Below are 12795 nucleotides of genomic sequence, written 5' to 3' on the forward strand. Positions count from 1 at the left end.
TGGCTAGCAAATTTCATAACTAGCGCGTTAATATATGGCTAGCATGTTATTTCATAACTAGCGCGTTAATATATGGCTAGCATGTTATTTCATAACTAGCGCTCTAATATATGGCTAGCATGTTATTTCATAACTAGCGCGTTAATATATGGCTAGCATGTTATTTCATAACTAGCGCACTAATATATGGCTAGCAAGTATTTCATAACTAGCGCGTTAATATATGGCTAGCAAGCAATTTCATAACTAGCGCGTTAATATATGGCTAGCATGTTATTTCATAACTAGCGCGTTAATATATGGCTAGCATGTTATTTCATAACTAGCGCGTTAATATATGGCTAGCAGTTATTTCATAACTAGCGCGTTAATATATGGCTAGCATGTTATTTCATAACTAGCGCGTTAATATATGGGCTAGCAAGTTATTTCATAACTAGCGTTAATATATGGCTAGCATGTTATTTCATAACTAGCGCGTTAATATATGGCTAGCATGTTATTTCATAACTAGCGTGTTAATATATGGCTAGCATGTTATTTCATAACTAGCGCGCTAATATATGGCTAGCATGTTATTTCATAACTAGCGCGTTAATATATGCTAGCATGTTATTTCATAACTAGCGCGTCAATATATGGCTAGCAAGTTATTTCATAACTAGCGCGTCAATATATGGCTAGCAAGTTATTTCATAACTAACGCGTCAATATATGGCTAGCATGTTATTTCATAACTAGCGCGTTAATATATGGCTAGCATGTTATTTCATGACTAGCGCGTTAATATATGGCTAGCATGTTATTTCATAACTAGCGCGTTAATATATGGCTAGCATGTTATTTCATAACTAGCGCGTTAATATATGGCTAGCAAGTTATTTCATAACTAGCGCGTAATATATGGCTAGCATGTTATTTCATAACTAGCGCGTTAATATATGGCTAGCATGTTATTTCATAACTAGCGCGTTAATATATGGCTAGCAAGTATTTCATAACTAGCGCGTTAATATATGGCTAGCATGTTATTTCATAACTAGCGCGTTAATATATGGCTAGCATGTTATTTCATAACTAGCGCGTTAATATATGGCTAGCAAGTTATTTCATAACTAGCGCGTTAATATATGGCTAGCATGTTATTTCATAACTAGCGCGTTAATATATGGCTAGCAAGTCATTTCATAACTAGCGCGTTAATATATGGCTAGCAAGTTATTTCATAACTAGCGCGTTAATATATGGCTAGCAAGTTATTTCATAACTAGCGCGTTAATATATGGCTAGCAAGTTATTTCATAACTAGCGCGTTAATATATGGCTAGCATGTTATTTCATAACTAGCGCGTTAATATATGGCTAGCATGTTATTTCATAACTAGCGCGTTAATATATGGCTAGCATGTTATTTCATAACTAGCGCGTTAATATATGGCTAGCAAGTTATTTCATAACTAGCGCGTTAATATATGGCTAGCATGTTATTTCATAACTAGCGCGTTAATATATGGCTAGCATGTTATTTCATAACTAGCGCGTTAATATATGGCTAGCAAGTATTTCATAACTAGCGCGTTAATATATGGCTAGCATGTTATTTCATAACTAGCGCGTTAATATATGGCTAGCAAGTTATTTCATAACTAGCGCGTTAATATATGGCTAGCATGTTATTTCATAACTAGCGCGTTAATATATGGCTAGCATGTTATTTCATAACTAGCGCGTTAATATATGGCTAGCATGTTATTTCATAACTAGCGCGTTAATATATGGCTAGCATGTTATTTCATAACTAGCGCGTTAATATATGGCTAGCATGTTATTTCATAACTAGCGCGTTAATATATGGCTAGCATGTTATTTCATAACTAGCGCGTTAATATATGGCTAGCAAGTTATTTCATAACTAGCGCGTTAATATATGGCTAGCATGTTATTTCATAACTAGCGCGTTAATATATGGCTAGCAAGTTATTTCATACTAGCGCGTTAATATATGGCTAGCATGTTATTTCATAACTAGCGCGTTAATATATGGCTAGCATGTTATTTCATAACTAGCGCGTTAATATATGGCTAGCAAGTTATTTCATAACTAGCGCGTTAATATATGGCTAGCAGTTATTTCATAACTAGCGCATAATATATGGCTAGCATGTTATTTCATAACTAGCGCGTTAATATATGGCTAGCAAGTATTTCATAACTAGCGCGTTAATATATGGCTAGCATGTTATTTCATAACTAGCGCGTTAATATATGGCTAGCAGTTATTTCATAACTAGCGCGTTAATATATGGCTAGCAAGTTATTTCATAACTAGCGCGTTAATATATGGCTAGCATGTTATTTCATAACTAGCGCGTTAATATATGGCTAGCAAGTTATTTCATAACTAGCGCGTTAATATATGGCTAGCATGTTATTTCATAACTAGCGCGTTAATATATGGCTAGCATGTTATTTCATAACTAGCGCGTTAATATATGGCTAGCATGTTATTTCATAACTAGCGCGTTAATATATGGCTAGCATGTTATTTCATAACTAGCGCGTTAATATATGGCTAGCATGTTATTTCATAACTAGCGCGTTAATATATGGCTAGCAAGTTATTTCATAACTAGCGCGTTAATATATGGCTAGCAAGTATTTCATAACTAGCGCGTTAATATATGGCTAGCATGTTATTTCATAACTAGCGCGTTAATATATGGCTAGCAAGTTATTTCATAACTAGCGCGTTAATATATGGCTAGCATGTTATTTCATAACTAGCGCGTTAATATATGGCTAGCAAGTATTTCATAACTAGCGCGTTAATATATGGCTAGCAAGTTATTTCATAACTAGCGCGTTAATATATGGCTAGCATGTTATTTCATAACTAGCGCGTTAATATATGGCTAGCAAGTATTTCATCACTAGCGCGTTAATATATGGCTAGCATGTTATTTCATAACTAGCGCGTTAATATATGGCTAGCATGTTATTTCATAACTAGCGCGTTAATATATGGCTAGCATGTTATTTCATAACTAGCGCGTTAATATATGGCTAGCATGTTATTTCATAACTAGCGCGTTAATATATGGCTAGCATGTTATTTCATAACTAGCGCGTTAATATATGGCTAGCAAGTATTTCATAACTAGCGCGTTAATATATGGCTAGCAAGTTATTTCATAACTAGCGCGTTAATATATGGCTAGCATGTTATTTCATAACTAGCGCGTTAATATATGGCTAGCATGTTATTTCATAACTAGCGCGTTAATATATGGCTAGCATGTTATTTCATAACTAGCGCGTTAATATATGGCTAGCATGTTATTTCATAACTAGCGCGTTAATATATGGCTAGCAATTATTTCATAACTAGCGCTAGATATATGGCTAGCATGTTATTTCATAACTAGCGCGTTAATATATGGCTAGCATGTTATTTCATAACTAGCGCGTTAATATATGGCTAGCAACTATTTCATAACTAGCGCGTTAATATATGGCTAGCATGTTATTTCATAACTAGCGCGTTAATATATGGCTAGCATGTTATTTCATAACTAGCGCGTTAATATATGGCTAGCAAGTTATTTCATACTAGCGCGTTAATATATGGCTAGCATGTTATTTCATAACTAGCGCGTTAATATATGGCTAGCAAGTTATTTCATAACTAGCGCGTTAATATATGGCTAGCAAGTTATTTCATAACTAGCGCGTTAATATATGGCTAGCATGTTATTTCATAACTAGCGCGTTAATATATGGCTAGCAAGTTATTTCATAACTAGCGCGTTAATATATGGCTAGCATGTTATTTCATAACTAGCGCGTTAATATATGGCTAGCATGTTATTTCATAACTAGCGCGTTAATATATGGCTAGCATGTTATTTCATAACTAGCGCGTTAATATATGGCTAGCAAGTTATTTCATAACTAGCGCGTTAATATATGGCTAGCATGTTATTTCATAACTAGCGCGTTAATATATGGCTAGCAAGTTATTTCATAACTAGCGCGTTAATATATGGCTAGCAAGTTATTTCATAACTAGCGCGTTAATATATGGCTAGCATGTTATTTCATAACTAGCGCGTTAATATATGGCTAGCAAGTTATTTCATAACTAGCGCGTTAATATATGGCTAGCAAGTTATTTCATAACTAGCGCGTTAATATATGGCTAGCATGTTATTTCATAACTAGCGCGTTAATATATGGCTAGCAAGTTATTTCATAACTAGCGCGTAATATATGGCTAGCATGTTATTTCATAACTAGCGCGTTAATATATGGCTAGCATGTTATTTCATAACTAGCGCGTTAATATATGGCTAGCATGTTATTTCATAACTAGCGCGTTAATATATGGCTAGCAAGTTATTTCATAACTAGCGCGTTAATATATGGCTAGCATGTTATTTCATAACTAGCGCGTTAATATATGGCTAGCAAGTTATTTCATAACTAGCGCGTTAATATATGGCTAGCATGTTATTTCATAACTAGCGCGTTAATATATGGCTAGCATGTTATTTCATAACTAGCGCGTTAATATATGGCTAGCAAGTTATTTCATAACTAGCGCGTTAATATATGGCTAGCATGTTATTTCATAACTAGCGCGTTAATATATGGCTAGCATGTTATTTCATAACTAGCGCGTTAATATATGGCTAGCAAGTTATTTCATAACTAGCGCGTTAATATATGGCTAGCATGTTATTTCATAACTAGCGCGTTAATATATGGCTAGCATGTTATTTCATAACTAGCGCGTTAATATATGGCTAGCAAGTTATTTCATAACTAGCGCGTTAATATATGGCTAGCATGTTATTTCATAACTAGCGCGTTAATATATGGCTAGCAAGTTATTTCATAACTAGCGCGTTAATATATGGCTAGCAAGTTATTTCATAACTAGCGCGTTAATATATGGCTAGCAAGTTATTTCATAACTAGCGCGTTAATATATGGCTAGCATGTTATTTCATAACTAGCGCGTTAATATATGGCTAGCATGTTATTTCATAACTAGCGCGTTAATATATGGCTAGCATGTTATTTCATAACTAGCGCGTTAATATATGGCTAGCAAGGAATTTGATAACTAGCGCGTTAATATATGGCTAGCAAGCAATTTCATAACTAGCGCGTTAATATATGGCTAGCATGTTATTTCATAACTAGCGCGTTAATATATGGCTAGCAAGCAATTTCATAACTAGCGCGTTAATATATGGCTAGCATGTTATTTCATAACTAGCGCGTTAATATATGGCTAGCAAGTTATTTCATAACTAGCGCGTTAATATATGGCTAGCAATTATTTCATAACTAGCGCGTTAATATATGGCTAGCATGTTATTTCATAACTAGCGCGTTAATATATGGCTAGCAAGCTATTTCATAGCTAGCGCGTTAATATATGGCTAGCATGTTATTTCATAACTAGCGCGTTAATATATGGCTAGCATGTTATTTCATAACTAGCGCGTTAATATATGGCTAGCATGTTATTTCATAACCAGCGCGTTAATATATGGCTAGCAAGTTATTTCATAACTAGCGCGTTAATATATGGCTAGCATGTTATTTCATAACTAGCGCGTTAATATATGGCTAGCATGTTATTTCATAACTAGCGCGTTAATATATGGCTATCATGTTATTTCATAAATAGCGCTCTAATATATGGCTAGCATGTTATTTCATAACTAGCGCGTTAATATATGGCTAGCAAGCAATTTCATAACTAGCGCGTTAATATATGGCTAGCAAGTTATTTCATAACTAGCGCGTTAATATATGGCTAGCATGTTATTTCATAACTAGCGCGTTAATATATGGCTAGCAAGTTATTTCATAACTAGCGCGTTAATATATGGCTAGCATGTTATTTCATAACTAGCGCGTTAATATATGGCTAGCATGTTATTTCATAACTAGCGCGTTAATATATGGCTAGCATGTTATTTCATAACTAGCGCGTTAATATATGGCTAGCAGAATTTCATAACTAGCGTGTTAATGTATGGCTAGCAAGTATTTCACAACTAGCACGTTAATATATGGCTAGCAAGTGTTTCACAACTAGCGCGTTAATATATGGCTAGCAAGTATTTCATAACTAGCGCGTTAATATATGGCTAGCAAGTTATTTCATAACTAGCGCGTTAATATATGGCTAGCATGTTATTTCATAACTAGCGCGTTAATATATGGCTAGCATGTTATTTCATAACTAGCGCGTTAATATATGGGTAGCAAGCAATTTCACAGCTAATGCGTTAATATATGGCTAGCATGTTATTTCATAACTAGCGCGTTAATATATGGCTAGTATGTTATTTCATAACTAGCGTGTTAATATATGGCTAGCATGTTATTTCATAAATAGCGCGCTAATATATGGCTAGCATGTTATTTCATAACTAGCGCGTTAATATATGCTCAGCAAGTTATTTCATAACCAGCGCGTTAATATATGGCTAGCAAGCTATTTCATAAATAGCGCGCTAATATATGGCTAGCAAGTTATTTCATAACCATCGCTTTAATATATGGCTAGCATGTTATTTCATAAATAGCGCGTTAATATATGGCTAGCATGTTATTTCATGACTAGCACGTTAATATACGGCTAGCGTGTTATTTCATAACTAGCGCGTTAATATGTGGCTAGCATGTTATTTAATAACTAGCGCGTTAATATACGGCTAGCAAGCAATTTCATAACTAGCGCATCAATATATGGCTAGCATGTTATTTCATAACTAGCGCGTTAATATATGGCTAGCATGTTATTTCATAACTAGCGCGTTAATATATGTCTAGCAAAGAATTTCATAACTAGCGCGTTAATATACGGCTAGCGTGTTATTTCATAAGTAGCGCGTTAATACATGGCTAGCATGTTATTTAATAACTAGCGCGTTAATATACGGCTAGTAAGCAATTTCATTATTAGCGCATCAATATATGGCTAGCATGTTATTTCATAACTAGCGCGTTAATATATGTCTAGCAAGCAATTTCATAACTAGCGCGTTAATATATGGCTAGCAAGTTATTTCATAACTAGCGCGTTAATATATGGCTAGCATGTTATTTCATAACCAGCACGTTAATATATGGCTAGCAAGTTATTTCATAATTAGCGCGCTAATATATGGCTAGCATGTTATTTCATAAATAGCGCGCTAATATATGGCTAGCATGTTATTTCATAACTAGCGCGTTAATATATGGCTAGCATGTTATTTCATAACTAGCGCGTTAATATACGGCTAGCAAGCAATTTCAAAACTAGCGCGTTAATATATGGCTAGCATGTTATTTCATGACTAGCGTGTTAATATATGGCTAGCAAGGAATTTGATAACTAGCGCGTTAATATATGGCTAGCAAGGAATTTCATAACTAGCGCGTTAATATATGGCTAGCATGTTATTTCATAACTAGCGCGTTAATATATGGCTAGCAAGCAATTTCATAACTAGCGCGTTAATATATGGCTAGCAAGTTATTTCATAACTAGCGCGTTAATATATGGCTAGCATGTTATTTCATAACTAGCACGTTAATATATGGCTAGCATGTTATTTCATAGATAGCGCGCTAATATATGGCAAGCATGTTATTTCATAACTTGCGCGCTAATATATGGCTAGCATGTTATTTCATAACTAGCGCGTTAATATATGGCTAGCATGTTATTTCATAACTAGCGCGTTAATATACGGCTAGCAAGCAATTTCAAAACTAGCGCGTTAATATATGGCTAGCATGTTATTTCATAACTAGCGCGTTAATATATGGCTAGCAAGCAATTTCACAGCTAATGCGTTAATATATGGCTAGCATGTTATTTCATAACTAGCGCGTTAATATATGGCTAGCATGTTATTTCATAACTAGCGCGTTAATATATGTCTAGCAAGTTATTTCATAAATAGCGTGCTAATATATGGCTAGCATGTTATTTCATAACTTGCGCGCTAATATATGACTAGCATGTTATTTCATAACTAGCGCGTTAATATATGGCTAGCAAGCAATTTCATAAATAGCGCGTTAATATATGGCTAGCATGTTATTTCATGACTAGCGCGTTAATATATGGCTAGCATGTTATTTCATAACTAGCGCGTTAATATATGGCTAGCAAGCAATTTCATTATTAGCGCATCAATATATGGCTAGCATGTTATTTCATAACTAGCGCGTTAATATATGGCTAGCAAGCAATTTCATAACTAGCGCGTTAATATATGGCTAGCAAGTTATTTCATAACTAGCGCGTTAATATATGGCTAGCAAGTTATTTCATAACTAGCGCGTTAATATATGGCTAGCATGTTATTTCATAAACTAGCGCGTTAATATATGGCTAGCATGTTATTTCATAACTAGCGCGTTAATATATGGCTAGCATGTTATTTCATGACTAGCGCGTTAATATATGGCTAGCAAGTATTTCATAACTAGCGCGTTAATATATGGCTAGCAAGCAATTTCATAACTAGCGCGTTAATATATGGCTAGCATGTTATTTCATAACTAGCGCGTTACTATATGGCTAGCAAGTCATTTCATAACTAGCGCGTTAATATATGGCTAGCATGTTATTTCATGACTAGCGCGTTAATATATGGCTAGCAAGGAATTTGATAACTAGCGCGTTAATATATGGCTAGCAAGCAATTTCATAACTAGCGCGTTAATATATGGCTAGCATGTTATTTCATAACTAGCGCGTTAATATATGGGCTAGCAAGCAATTTCACAGCTAATGCGTTAATATATGGCTAGCATGTTATTTCATAACTAGCGCGTTAATATATGGCTAGCATGTTATTTCATAACTAGCGCGTTAATATATGGCTAGCATGTTATTTCATAACTAGCGCGCTAATATATGGCTAGCATGTTATTTCATAACTAGCGCGTTAATATATGCTCAGCAAGTTATTTCATAACCAGCGCGTTAATATATGGCTAGCAAGTTATTTCATAACTAGCGCGCTAATATATGGCTAGCAAGTTATTTCATAACTAGCGCGTTTAATATATGGCTAGCATGTTATTTCATAAACTAGCGCGTTAATATATGGCTAGCATGTTATTTCATGACTAGCACGTTAATATATGGCTAGCGTGTTATTTCATAACTAGCGCGTTAATATGTGGCTAGCATGTTATTTAATAACTAGCGCGTTAATATATGGCTAGCAAGCAATTTCATAACTAGCGCGTCAATATATGGCTAGCATGTTATTTCATAACTAGCGCGTTAATATATGGCTAGCATGTTATTTCATAACTAGCGCGTTAATATATGGCTAGCAAAGTATTTCATAACTAGCGCGTTAATATATGGCTAGCATGTTATTTCATAACTAGCGCGTTAATACTGGCTAGCATGTTATTTCATAACTAGCGCGTTAATATATGGCTAGCAGCAATTTCATTACTAGCGCGTTAATATATGGCTAGCATGTTATTTCATAACTAGCGCGTTAATATATGGCTAGCAAGCTATTTCATAACTAGCGCGTTAATATATGGCTAGCAAGTTATTTCATAACTAGCGCGTTAATATATGGCTAGCATGTTATTTCATAACTAGCGCGTTAATATATGGCTAGCAAGTTATTTCATAACTAGCGCGCTAATATATGGCTAGCATGTTATTTCATAACTAGCGCGTTAATATATGGCTAGCATGTTATTTCATAACTAGCGCGTTAATATATGGCTAGCATGTTATTTCATAACTAGCGCGTTAATATACGGCTAGCAAGCAATTTCATAAACTAGCGCGTTAATATATGGCTAGCATGTTATTTCATGACTAGCGCGTTAATATATGGCTAGCAAGGAATTTGATAACTAGCGCGTTAATATATGGCTAGCAAGGAATTTCATAACTAGCGCGTTAATATATGGCTAGCATGTTATTTCATAACTAGCGCGTTAATATATGGCTAGCAAGCAATTTCATAACTAGCGCGTTAATATATGGCTAGCAAGTTATTTCATAACTAGCGCGTTAATATATGGCTAGCATGTTATTTCATAACTAGCGCGTTAATATATGGCTAGCAAGTTATTTCATAACTAGCGCGCTAATATATGGCTAGCATGTTATTTCATAACTAGCGCGCTAATATATGGCTAGCATGTTATTTCATAACTAGCGCGTTAATATATGGCTAGCATGTTATTTCATAACTAGCGCGTTAATATATGGCTAGCAAGCAATTTCATAAACTAGCGCGTTAATATATGGCTAGCATGTTATTTCATAACTAGCGCGTTAATATATGGCTAGCAAGCTATTTCATAACTAGCGCGTTAATATATGGCTAGCATGTTATTTCATAACTAGCGCGTTAATATATGGCTAGCATGTTATTTCATAACTAGCGCGTTAATATATGTCTAGCAAGTTATTTCATAAATAGCGTGCTAATATATGGCTAGCATGTTATTTCATAACTAGCGCGCTAATATATGGCTAGCATGTTATTTCATAACTAGCGCGTTAATATATGGCTAGCAAGCAATTTCATAAATAGCGCGTTAATATATGGCTAGCATGTTATTTCATGACTAGCACGTTAATATGTGGCTAGCATGTTATTTACTAACTAGCGCGTTAATATACGGCTAGCAAGCAATTTCATTATTAGCGCATCAATATATGGCTAGCATGTTATTTCATAACTAGCGCGTTAATATATGGCTAGCAAGCAATTTCATAACTAGCGCGTTAATATATGGCTAGCAAGTTATTTCATAACTAGCGCGTTAATATATGGCTAGCAAGTTATTTCATAAATAGCGCGCTAATATATGGCAAGCATGTTATTTCATAAATAGCGCGTTAATATGTGGCTAGCATGTTATTTCATAAATAGCGCGTTAATATATGGCTAGAATGTTATTTCATGACTAGCGCGTTAATATATGGCTAGCAAGGAATTTCATAACTAGCGCGTTAATATATGGCTAGCAAGCAATTTCATAACTAGCGCGTTAATATATGGCTAGCATGTTATTTCATAACTAGCGCGTTAATATATGGCTAGCAAGCAATTTCAAAACTAGCGCGTTAATATATGGCTAGCATGTTATTTCATGACTAGCGCGTTAATATATGGCTAGCAAGGAATTTGATAACTAGCGCGTTAATATATGGCTAGCAAGCAATTTCATAACTAGCGCGTTAATATATGGCTAGCATGTTATTTCATAACTAGCGCGTTAATATATGGCTAGCAAGCAATTTCACAGCTAATGCGTTAATATATGGCTAGCATGTTATTTCATAACTAGCGCGTTAATATATGGCTAGCATGTTATTTCATAACTAGCGCGTTAATATATGGCTAGCATGTTATTTCATAACTAGCGCGTTAATATATGGCTAGCAAGTATTTCATAACTAGCACGTTAATATATGGCTAGCATGTTATTTCATAACTAGCGCGTCAATATATGGCTAGCATGTTATTTCATAACTAGCGCGTTAATATATGGCTAGTAAGTAATTTCATTATTAGCGCATCAATATATGGCTAGTATGTTATTTCATAACTAGCGCGTTAATATATGGCTAGCAAGCTATTTCATAACTAGCGCGTTAATATATGGCTAGCAAGTTATTTCATAACTAGCGCGTTAATATATGGCTAGCATGTTATTTCATAACTAGCGCGTTAATATATGGCTAGCAAGTTATTTCATAACTAGCGCGCTAATATATGGCTAGCATGTTATTTCATAACTAGCGCGTTAATATATGGCTAGCATGTTATTTCATAACTAGCCCGTTAATATATGGCTAGCATGTTATTTCATAACTAGCGCGTTAATATATGGCTAGCAAGTTATTTCATAACTAGCGCGTTAATATATGGCTAGCACGTTATTTCATGACTAGCGCGTTAATATATGGCTAGCAAGTTATTTCATAACTAGCGCGTTAATATATGGCTAGCAAGTTATTTCATAACTAGCGCGTTAATATATGGCTAGCAAGTTATTTCATAACTAGCGCGTTAATATATGGCTAGCATGTTATTTCATAACTAGCGCGTTAATATATGGCTAGCATGTTATTTCATAACTAGCGCGTTAATATATGGCTAGCAAGTTATTTCATAACTAATGCGTTAATATATGGCTAGCATGTTATTTCATAACTAGCGCGTTAATATATGGCTAGCATGTTATTTCATAACTAGCGCGTTAATATATGGCTAGCATGTTATTTCATAACTAGCGCGTTAATATATGGCTAGCAAGTTATTTCATAACTAGCGCGTTAATATATGGCTAGCATGTTATTTCATAACTAGCGCGTTAATATATGGCTAGCATGTTATTTCATAACTAGCGCGTTAATATATGGCTAGCAAGTTATTTCATACTAGCGCGTTAATATATGGCTAGCATGTTATTTCATAACTAGCGCGTTAATATATGGCTAGCAAGTTATTTCATAACTAGCGCGTTAATATATGGCTAGCAAGTTATTTCATAACTAGCGCGTTAATATATGGCTAGCATGTTATTTCATAACTAGCGCGTTAATATATGGCTAGCAAGTTATTTCATAACTAGCGCGTTAATATATGGCTAGCATGTTATTTCATAACTAGCGCGTTAATATATGGCTAGCATGTTATTTCATAACTAGCGCGTTAATATATGGCTAGCATGTTATTTCATAACTAGCGCGTTAATATATGGCTAGCAAGTTATTTC

The sequence above is a fragment of the Colossoma macropomum genome, unplaced genomic scaffold, assembly GCF_904425465.1.
Source record: "Colossoma macropomum unplaced genomic scaffold, Colossoma_macropomum, whole genome shotgun sequence".
Taxonomy (NCBI): domain Eukaryota; kingdom Metazoa; phylum Chordata; class Actinopteri; order Characiformes; family Serrasalmidae; genus Colossoma; species Colossoma macropomum.